The sequence below is a fragment of the Tympanuchus pallidicinctus genome, unplaced genomic scaffold, assembly GCF_026119805.1.
Source record: "Tympanuchus pallidicinctus isolate F22 unplaced genomic scaffold, pur_lepc_1.0 scaffold3, whole genome shotgun sequence".
Lineage (NCBI taxonomy): Eukaryota > Metazoa > Chordata > Aves > Galliformes > Phasianidae > Tympanuchus > Tympanuchus pallidicinctus.
The window spans coordinates 12,899,876-12,911,944 of NW_026294747.1; positions in this window are offsets into that span (position 1 = coordinate 12,899,876).

Here is a 12,069-nt window from a genome sequence, read left to right on the forward strand (position 1 = left end):
TTCTTTTAAAAGGAAATGCAGAGAAGCATAGTGCACTTAAATAAGAAAATTATCAACAAAATTTTATCCTCTGTTGCATGAGAAACTTCCAAACAAAGTTTACTTCACTAATTTTCTAACTGCAAAACATGAAAATGCCCATTGCCCACTCTTTTCTTTTTCTAAATACTTTTACAGTGTTTTAGTTTGGACTTCTAGAGTTGATTTAATTTACCAAATAAAGGGAGAAATAAAGAAATAAAGGGAGGTTTGAAATGAAACTTTTGAAAATGAGTGTGTAGGCAATAGCTAAGCGCCTTTTCCTCGGTGTCAGGGAATCCATAAAACCCAGCTTTTTTTTCAACACGTTAATGATGGATGGTGACGTTGATCTGTCCACGTTGAAAATAGGTTTTAGATGATTCCTAGCTAGTTCATTTTACTGAGTGATAAAATGCCTGTCTGGCAATCCTGAAATCAATGGCATGCTCAAATACAAGTGTCAAATAGATGATTAAAGTGTGGTAAGGTTCTAGGGAATAATTAATTTTGTTACATATGAACAAAGCTGTATTATAATTTGCAACGTTTTTAAGATAAGTTCCTTCATGCGGTAATGGCACTTCTTGTTCTTCTCCCTCAGCGAGTGTCCACGTCTTGATATTCGCCATGTTCATTATGTGAAATGACAGAATTACTTCAGTGGAAGGATGGGGAAAAAAATATCCAGAAAGTATATGAGGTACACATGGAAGAGCTAAGAATGGAAAGAGGCGGTAGACGAGTGCTAAAATAGCAAGATAGCAAAGGCTTTGATAGTGAAGGGACTAGGAAAGTATGCTGGTTAAGGAGGATATGGGTTTTAAATATTAAGGTGGAATTGCTACACTGAAATATGTCTTAGAACAATAACAAAGTAGTCTACTGTATTTATAAAACTCTAGGAAGATCAATAGCAATCACGATATTCACTATATCACAGTTTGCAAGTACTGTTTTAAATAGAGGGATTGGAACTAGATGATCTTAAAGGTCCCTTCCAACTCAAATCATTCTGTGATTCTATGCCAATTTTGCTTTCAGGAATGAGACCTCGTGAGTCACTGATGTACGATGGCTCACCGGTGTATTGATGACAGAGTTCCTGATTCTAACAACTAAATGAGAATCTGTCTAGTGAGGCATTTCTGAAAACACACCAATGGGCTACAGTAGCTCAGTATCATTTGTACCAAGCCTTAGCTGTTATTTCTGTTATACTCTACTAAATTTATGTCCACTACTACCCGTGCATGGTTAGTTATGCTCATTGTGTGCTCTCTCTTCCCTTTGTGCCTGCCATCATACTGTGTAAAAGAATATTGTAAAATCACTGCTGTATGTTTACGAGGCAAGGATAATGCAGCTAGTAATAAAGAGACACCTTGATCTTTTATGTGATTACTTCTCTGTGGAAGTTCAAACTCAAACAATAAGCATCTGAGTGTTGTCTGTATTCTAAAAGCCTTCAACACTTGGTTGCAATTACAATTTGCACCAGGTTCTCCAGTGACACGGAAATCATCTTGCTGACCGTTGCATTACTTTGGGGGATGGTTTGGTTTTAAACACAAAGTTCCTCATTCGTGCCCAGGTAGAGCATGGGAGTTGCATTCTGTTTCTTCCAGTTATTAAGCATTCAGTAGATTGTTTTAAAAACCACAGCTAATGATGCAGGTCAAACACAACTCAGTACTGAACTGAGAATGGAGTCCTAGGTTAAGTACTTCCATATGGCAATGACTGTATTTTGAAACATTCTCTATGTTAATTTAAAAAGTCTGCTCTAGAGGCATGCCTTACTTAAAAACACTCATGTCAAGAGCTGCAAAACACAAACATCTAGATCTCTGACAGAAGGAAAAGCTTGAAAACATAGTAACGTGAACAAGTGAACATGATCTTATGATCATAGAATGGCCTGGAATGAAAATGATCACAATGCTCATCCAGTTCCAACCCCCTGCTCTGTTCAGGGTCGCCAACCAGCAGACCAGACTGCCCAGAGCCACATCCAGCCTGGCCTTGAATGCCTCCAGGGATGGGGCATCCACAGCCTCCTTGGGCAACCTGTTCCAGTGCCTCAGCACTCTCTGTGTGAAAAACTTTCTCCCAATATCTAACCTAAACCTCCCCTGTCTCAGTTTAAAATCATGTTTACTTCATTTCTGAGAACTTGGGAAAACCATAGCTCAGCCATAAGTTTTCATTCATTCAACAGATGATAATTAAGAACAATTTTCAGTGTACCTATACATACCTTTCTTTGGACACCTTAGCAACCTTATTTCCCATCATTTAAATTGATTGTGATCAATACTTTAGGCTTTAAATCGAAGCAAAGTTTTTCAAGTACGCATTCATACTTACATGTGCATACAGCAGATGTTTCCTGATGAAAGGCATTACTTGTCAAACAACTTTGATAGAATGTCAGTAGAAGCTCCAGATCCAAATGGCAAAAATAATCTGAAACTGCAGGATGCCCCCAAAACCTAAGTGTTAAGATTAAAGCACAATCAAGTGCAATAATGGTTTTATCCTTCTCCACTAGTGCCTTGTGGTCACCTTGCTGTACGGTTAGTAAGTTCACTTTTTCCTTCAAGTGAATTTATTCCAGCTTCCTTGAAAAGGAAGATCCACAGTTAGTGTGTCATAGCTCTAGCTGCAATGCAAGCAGCCTGCAAGCAGCTCTGATTCAACTAAAACAGCAGGCACCACTGAAAAGCACTGGGTAAAGAGTGCCTAGGGAAGGTGACATCTTCATCAATCAGTTGAAAAGCACCACAATACAGTCCTGGTAATTGAGTGATACATAGAAAGAAGCAGATGTTCATCTTTAAGCATTAGCAACTTAGCTGATGGGCAAACCATGTCCCAGATCACACTCTTCCCAAAATCATTTCATAAAATTTGTACAGTGTAGCCTGTCTCTTTTGAAATACTGAAATGGTCTCAGTGGCAAATTCACTATTTACATACAGAACAGGACTTGGAAAGAAAAAACAAAACCACACCTTCTTCCCCTTGGTACAAATAAGCAAAGTAGGAAAACCTAAAAAAAACCCTCAAAATTGAAAAGTTAGTCAGCCATACATCAGAATCCACATTAATGAACGATATCATAAAAAAGACTAGCTGCCAAAAAAGACACTTTAGAAAGTGTTTTTGCAGCCTGCTGTTGTACCAGTCTCCAAACAAATGTGACAGACAGAAAACAGCAGATAATTTTCTACTCAGCAAGTTTAATCTGGCTTTTAATTCTCCCTCCTTCCCTCTTTGGTGCTGGGTTATTTTTAACTGTGAGTGCAGCAAGTTTAGGAATCTGATCACTAGAGACAAGTAACACAGCAGATAGTAGCACACACCAGATACTTGGAGTCTGGAGACCATCTAGTCCTGCAGTTGGCAATCCTGATGAACATTATCTGTTTGAATGCTATCTTACTGCATGGTTATGTCTAGTTTATTACCTCCATTTACATTGCTTCATAGTTTTCTTTTGTTTTTGTTAAAGCACATCAGGGCTGTTCTGGGAAAGAATGTTACTGTCTACCAGAGTTCAAGCTTTCCTAAAACAGTTTCAAGAAAGAATCTGAGCATATGTTTACAGTGATGGCACACAGCCCCTTTCTTTTTTTTTCATGTATTCAGTCATTCACATGTTTAAATGCTCAACTGGCCTACATCACTTTTGTGTTTACTGGTACCCCTTCATCACTTTTTTCTTGCTCTCAATCTACTTGAAATCTTCAATAAAAACAGCTTTGGCAGGAAAAATAAAACTTGTAAGTTTTGTCAAAGCCTATAAAAAGGGGATACCTTGAGGACATCTCAGTTATGATTCCTGAGGGCTGGACACTTGTTTCCATATGTGCATATATTCTTTTTCTCCCTCCAGTCCGCTTCAGCAGTTGCCCTTGATGTCCCATTCTCCTAAATCTATATGCGGTTAATTATTCAGCAAGTTTCATAATTGAAAAAGGATTCTTCTGAGAATCATTGCAAAAGAGAAAACTAAAGATGTACACCAAACGCTGCAACATTTGTTTTCCTCACTAAGGTACACGGGGTATGTTATCATTCCAGAAGCATGTGAGACCAGCAGGAATCTGATTACTCACATGATGTTCTACAGGATGCAGCATGCATATTCCTACATGCACAGAGGTATATGAGGTCAAAGTGACTAATGGCATTACTCTAATGAAGAAATCCTTACGTCATCGATCTTGCGTCACAAGAAAATTCTCCTCCTTGGACTGGTCATAAACCTTCCCTTTACTAGATGAAAAAGGACTATCAGGAACAAGTAACGCTGCTTTTCTAATTAGCTCCAAGTAAATTAGCTGAATTTTTGAAGTTCTGGAACCCCTACAAAATCCTAACTTCATAGAGTCTTATGGGGGAACCTCTGTTCAATAATAGTGTTCTAATATTTCAGGCAATTTCACTTTTAGCAGCTGAAACAAGTAAAGATCTAAATCTCTTCCTGATCAAGGAACGCTTCCTGCTTGCAAACATTTTAACCTTTAACATGTAACGTTCTATTTCATACGTATGGAATGACGGGGGATGTATAATCATTATTCAGCATAGCCCACTTGGCAGCCCACTTTTGACGTCAGCAGTCATCCAACTTCCAGCTAAGCACAGCCGTGATTGATTAATTGCAGGCAGTTCTCTCGATAACTTAGTGGAAGGCTATACACATACAATGTGAGGATTGTAATGCTACTTCTATTGCAGAAGCTTTTCCAAACAGTAATTCACCAAGCAGCTTTCAAATGTCTCAAACAAAGAAACATGGAAGAATAACGCACAAGTTCCCAGCAATCTCACCACTCCCACAGCTACACCTCAGCATGTAACCTTTCCATGCAAATGAAATTGAAACTATAAAACTCAGTGGATAGGCCACCGGAAACCTATGCAACAGTCAATTCTGCCAAACTGGAATTTCAGGTTGCTTTAATCTTGTAAAATAAAATATTTTGTTTCTCTAGCACCATTTTAACATGCTAAACAATGCAGCGTAACATAATACAAGGCCTTGCAAAAGTTCTCTTGACCTTTTCCACAGTTGTGATTTCATGCCAAATTCTAGTGCCATCCTTGACCTTTTGTAATTGGGCTAATTGCAGTTATTGTATTTGGGTCATCATTTTCAGTGTCTGGGGAGCACAGCTGCTTATATTAACACTATTTCACACAGAAAGATAAAGCACAGCTTGCTGCATTTGTGCTCCGTGGAGCCCCAAATTCTATATGTGAAGTCCACCACAAATTCTTATAAACTCTGCAGAAATATAAAGGGGAACGTAAGAGTACCCTTATCATCTCCCTGATAGATTGGTAATTACAGGTTTACTGATTCAAGAAGTGGTGTGTAGCTACTTTTTAGTAAGCATATGCAGGCATGCTGAGGCACTGGCATTTCTGAAACAGGCTATTAAGCTGCTATTAAATTTAAAGGAGTTGAGAACTATGCTGAGAGACTATGCATTTATTGTTTCCAGGATACCTGTCATGCTTCCAAATCATAGCTCTGAAAAGTGCATAACTACATGGTGCTTTGCACCCCCATAAGAGCGCAAAGCATAACTTCACTGCTAAGTAGCAAGCCTTTTGAAAGCAGACAACCTCATTTTTTAAAAACAGCTGGTTTTTAAATGTTGCACATTTGTTTGCATATTCTATTCCTGGAGGTCCCCCTAGTGGCTAAAGCTATCTATCTATGTGTCTCTGGTCTTGCTTAAGGAAGCAATTTCAGTTGGAAGGAAGCAGTTAAAAAACTGCTACTGCCAACAAGCTTACTCAACTTTACCATTATTCCTACTAACCTTTTCCTTTTCTTTTACAGGCCCGTTGTAACACAAGAAGAAGTATTACTCTAAGATCAGAATGTCCTTTGACACAGTCAGTCTTCTACTTGAGCACCTGCCCAGTTCAGGTACGACAGTCGCTTGAAGAACCTGACCTGCAAACTTGTTTTAGGGGTACGTACATTTTTAAGGTAAAGTTGAGACAGTCTCGTAGATTAAGCCTGCATTTAAAAGTCAGCATTTTTTAGAGCCTCAACAAAATTATTCACGGGCCGAAGAAAAAAGGCCAAAGTTTGAGGACAGAGAAATATAAATTTTTATATTCCAGATTCCTATGCAACTCTCAGGCAATCTCCGTGCACAGTATAGGCTAGAATGTATTATGGTAGTTAAAATGCTGTGAAATATAAGTAGAAGTGTAGATCTACAAGAATATAGTTGTGCAAAGATGGCATCTCAAACAGTTGCTTTGCACTGCTATATGCCAATCTCTCCTGTCGTGCAACAGCAAGATCTAGAGCTGCTCATCTCAAGATCCCAGAAGCATCTTCAAAGCCTAATATCTGGTTGTTCTTGTTTTTTTACCCATGTCTGGTAAAGGAATACTGTCCATGTCTCCCCGTTTTTTGCTCGGAGAAGCTTCTAGCTTCTTTTTATAGTTCTCCCTCTTCCATCTGAGAAGACCTTTACTTACTGTACCACTGTTTCCATTTCCAGCTGCACCCATTTTATCTTGTCAGAAACGTGTGCCTGTTTCTACTGCAGAGCTAGCTGGTCCTCAACAGAACAAATTGTCTTATTACAATCACATTAGCAAAAAACGCTGCTGCTGCTGCTGCCATTTAGGTGCTACATGTGCTCTCACAACCCAAAAAGCCAAATGTATCCTGGCCAGCAGGGCAAAGGAGGTTACTGATCCTTCCCCTTTACCCTGTGCTGCTGGGGCCTCACATGCAGTACAGCGTCCAGATGTGGAGTCTTCAGTATGTAGGAGATACACAGATCTGTTGGGGCATGCCCAGAGGGGGGTCACAAAAATGGTCCAAAGGATGGAACACCTCTCCTATGAGGACAGGCTGAGAGAGCTGGGGTTGTTCAGTATGGAGAACAGAAGGCTCTGGAGAGATCTGAGAGCATCCTTTAAATGAAGTAGCATAAGGAAATAATCCTACTATTTCTGAACACAAGTGCTCTAATACTCTATAGACTAGGTGATTCAGTGACTTATCTTGGTGCAACAAAAACTAAAACACTGCTTGTTTATTTATCTGATATAAACTGAGTTGAAGTATGGTAATTTGATGCAGCTGGGGATCTGACACTAACAATTTTTAAGTACTGACTTACAGTTTTTCAAAATAAAGCATTATCAATATACAGCCTTTTCAGTACAAAGAGACCCTCTGTTCAATTTTTGTATTGTGCCACAGATAATGCATAACAACAATTACTCTTCTTACACTGCTGGTAAACTTATCCTCTCTCCCTTTAATAATCTAATAAGCCAGCAATAATCATAGTAGCTTGATGGAAAGACCTGGACTATGTCAACCATCAATTTATCAGTACAATGTAACCTTAACATAAAATACCAGGACCAGGAAAAACTCTGAACTAATTTACAGAAATACCATTACAAAATCAAAAGAGCAACTGCAAATACTTCATAGAGGTTCTCTCCTTTCAGTGATAAGAACCATCAGTGCAAGAGCAAAAAATAAACAGAAACTGAACTTTAACTTGATATATTGCCCAGATTTGCAGTCTAATAGGATATTATCAAAGATAACAATATTCCTATAAGCATGCTGAGCTTAAGGAAGTATTTTCTGTCCTGCGTCAAAGAGGAAAGTTGTTGTCTAACTCTGAGCTTGACTGACCAAGGGTTCATCCCTCAGTTCTCCCACAGACTTCCTGTGTGGCCTCTGATGTGTCACTGCTCTTATTTGTACCTGAGATTCCTCACTTGTAAATGGGATAATAGCACTGTCCTCCTCTGTGGTTGTGATGATAAATGCTATTGCACCTTAAGCACCCAGATTTGCAGGGGGAGAGGAGAAACAGATTAATCAGTACGAAGGTGGGGATGCTCTGGAACACCATAGAATGTTGTGGTATATAGACAGAAAAACATTAGGATTTTAAATCGAGACTTCATGTTGTTTTGAATGGAAACATAGACTTTAATGAATGCTTTAACTGCTAAGAATGCCATACAGAGACACTTCCCCTTACCTGCAGTTGCTCTTGCCGTGAAACTCCACCAAGTGCACAAGCAAAGAAATGGACATGACCTGACTTATCAGCCATGTAGCAACTGACTTACTGTCTTTGATAAAACTGAGCTGTTAAGTCACAGGCAAACCACTGTGCACAGAAAAAAAATAAACATGACCTTTCACCACACCAGCAGCTGAGAGTAAGAATCAGAGGAAGAGAAATAGGGTATTCTGTTGAGGAGCCATCAAATGCCAGGTTAGGAAGCAATTGAGCTCAGTGAACATTTAATCAGCAGTTTTACCTCTGAAAACTAAGAACTGCAGGTAATAAGTCATTCCACATACAAAGGCAGAACAAGCAAGTCAGTTAAGGGCAGAATAAATGCTGTCCCAAATTTTCAGTATAAAAAGCACATTCAGAAGCTTATAGAAATTTCTGTCTCAGACTTTTTAAGAGAGTGGCATAATGGAATTTTACATAATTATCTTCCTAGAAATATAGGCATGTTTGTAGGCATGTTTAAGAAACAAAGATAGGCAGTCAAAAGTATTTCTCTACAAAGGAAATTTTAAAGCAATCCAGAACAATTACACAGGTCACCACCAAGGAAATAAAATCTGCTGTTTTCTTGAACAGACAGAATTTAGATTTCTGACAGCCTTTACGTCATTTTATATTCTAATCAAACCAAAAGGAAAGTCAGGGATACATTTTCTAAAAGCCTTAGAAAACAAAGCACAAAGGAATCCAGACTTGCAGAAGAAAGGTGAATTTAAAGTCTATGAAGATAGCAGATTGCTTGCAGGACAAGGAATATTTATCACGTGGATCAACATGCTGAAATAGCCAAAATCCCAGCACAAAGAAAAGTAGAACCGAGAACACTTATTTTGATAGTGAAGGACAGGAAAACCTTTCAACAAATGTGTGACTGATCATGAAAAGGTTGAAAAGCTGAAGTATAATTTTGGGTTGTCCAAAGAAGCTTGTCTTCACAGCAGTCAGCTGGGTTTCCATGATTTACACCAAGCTGCATATCCAGCAAACCCCTCAGGCAAGTTACCTAAGCAAGCACAGTGATGCAACGTCGATACTCTCAATATAGAATAATTCCCTTTAATGAATACATTATTAAGGCTGATGTGCTGCGCACCAGAATTTGAATTTATCTTTGAAGATAAATGAACAGTTTTTGTTTGGAAATCCAAATCACTAAGAGAGCACTCAGACTGCTCTGGGAAGTTTAATACAGATTTCTTGTAGCTTGGAAAAGCAGATGTTAGGCATGTGGCTCTTTTCAAGGAGAACGAAGAGTTAGTTACTGGTGCAGTTACCCAAAGTCTGTCTTACTGCATAATTTGAAAAGTTGGTTTAGAAAATACATTCACATCAAAAGTCTATTCCAGCTAATCATCTCTTTCTGATAACTCTAAGTCCCTTTAATGCCATAGAGAAATATTTACTATTTGCATTTTTGTGCTTAACGGGGCTCATTTTCATATCAGAGATGTTATCGCTATGCACTGGCAATGTTTACTTTTGTTGTCATAAGTCTGGGTGGACGGGTGTGCCAGGTAGTATGTTAATATCTTCCTCCTCCCAAACAGGGAAAGGGAGCAGCATCAAAAAACATTGGTGACAACAGTCACTTCAATGCGACTTCAGCATTACAGATGGGAAGTCATGCCTGCTGCAAAGGACAGCCAGCAGGTAGGGTCACTAGCTATACTACAGTGCCTATATACATTTATCTAAGAGTTGTGTGCATTGCTAGCATTTATGCCTATCCTTCAGAGTAATTCTGTCTCCCTGGGAGAGAAAGGCAAATTCTGTCCTCTTAAAGTTTTAAAGGGGAAGCTCGTGAATTAGCCAGAAAGAAAACATTACTCAATCTGTATTTTCTTTCCTCTTCAGCACCTGTGAGCAATCAACAGTGATATAAAATAGCCATTCTGTTCTTCTATCCTTCTGAATATGAAGTATGTGCAAAACTATCAGATTTTTTATATCTGGAATTTCACAAACTTGTTGTTGCTCTTCATCCACGTTATAGATAACTTCCCATCAGTTGTTTTACTGTTCAGTACTTTGGTTTTGTTACACAAGTGGTACCTCGCTTGCAATATTTGTTGTTCTGCAATTAGACCTCAACAATGTTCTACTATTTTGTACCCTACACCGTTTAGACAACATATTAGCTTTCTAGCACTATACACTTCTGCTGCACAGGATTCTTCTACCAGATCCTTCTTTGAGCTTACGGCATGACCATATGCCTAATAGAACTGCACACTATGCTGCTTGGTTCTCATTTTGCATTCAGAACAGATTTGGCTGTCTGAACATCAGTTGCCACAGTCAAGGTAGAAAAAGCCCTCTGTACTTGAAGGTTTCTGATGAAAGTCATTTAACTCCATTCAGACAGGATCACAGGGAACACAGGAATGTTGACAGGCCAGAGTTGGTTAATTTTACTCTTTATTAACTCTTCATTTGGGAAAGCATGTTCCCCCAGTAAGTTAAAAAAAATAAATTAATAAATGAAAGTCATCCTCACCTTTGGCAAATTTGAACTTCATGGAATAGGTCCATTTTAACAGATCTAGGAATCTCAGAAAGTTTGGCAATTGATGATGAATAGAATAGCATAACCAAGAGGCACACATGGTTTAATGATTTTGTTTGCTAGTTTGACAGGGAATGTAAGTAGGCCTTGATGAAATACAAAGAAAATCACTATCTGCTGTCTAAGAGAAGAAGCCTATAGTTGCACATAGCTCATTTACAGCTATTTGAGTAAAATTCATCTATGATTTACAAATTGGTTCAGTCACCTACAGAGCAAACTTATAAAGAGAAGAGGACAAGTTTTTTCTTTTGTTTTTTTTTGTGGTGTGCTGTTTTTCTTTAATTTGTTTTTAAATAACAATTATTCTTTTTCCCTGGAGTGGAGGCATTGAAGGCCAGGCTGGATGTGGCTCTGGCAGCCTGGTCTGGTGGTTGGCAACCCTGCACATAACAGGGGGGTTGAAACTAGATGATTATTTTGGTCTTTTTCAACCCAGGCCATTCTATGACTCTATGATACTATGAAGTTTCATCTTAATAAAACAGACATTGAAAGCAGAAGAAAAAAAGAACAAGGCAATGCTTCGAATGTTTATAAACACCAAGGGAAGGGAAGCATCTGTTATTCTATTTCTCGACTACACTATGTGCTTCTGTCAAGCACAGAATTCACTGTAATTGAAGATTCACATCTTTCTTATTACTGAATATTGCTGTGAGTACATTTCCCAGCAGAACTGTTACAGACATGGGGAAAGCATATGCATATGGGGAAGGAATGAGGGCTTTTCATACAGAACATGTTTGATAGAGTTGGAATCGCTGTGCCTACCAGCACACACCTCTTGCCTATCTGAAGGATTGTTATCAAGTATCCCAAATACAAGGTCTCTTTCTCCTATACACTGAAGCCATCCTTAACAATCCAGGTCGACTATTTTCATCTACCTTCAGACATTTGCTTCTGTGCTTGAAGTTAAATAACCTCAGTTTTACCCATACCAGTTTTGCACACTGCACCAAATTCAAAACGTTAAAGGAAATTTTGCCTCCAGTTTTGTTGTATTTAAAACAGAATAAATTCTGCTCCTAAGCCTTGAGATTCTCACAGTACACCTTGCATACGGTTTATGCAAAAGAGATTGTTTTGAATACACTCCCCTTTGGGGCTTACAGAATTTGCCTGAAAGCAGAGAACAAACTCTTCTAAATAAGAGACAAAAGCAGTCCCACAAGGAAACAAGATGAAAATTAATTTTAGTATGACTTCTTTTCCACCCGATAATAACTGCACTTTTCAAAACTGAATAAATGGCTGCAGACATGAAATTACACAGATACAGTGTACACATGACAATCATGAAATGAGGCAAAGATTATTCCAACACAGTTGTAAAGTGGAGTTTGTAGAAGACTAGCTGAAAGGCTGACTTTGTGG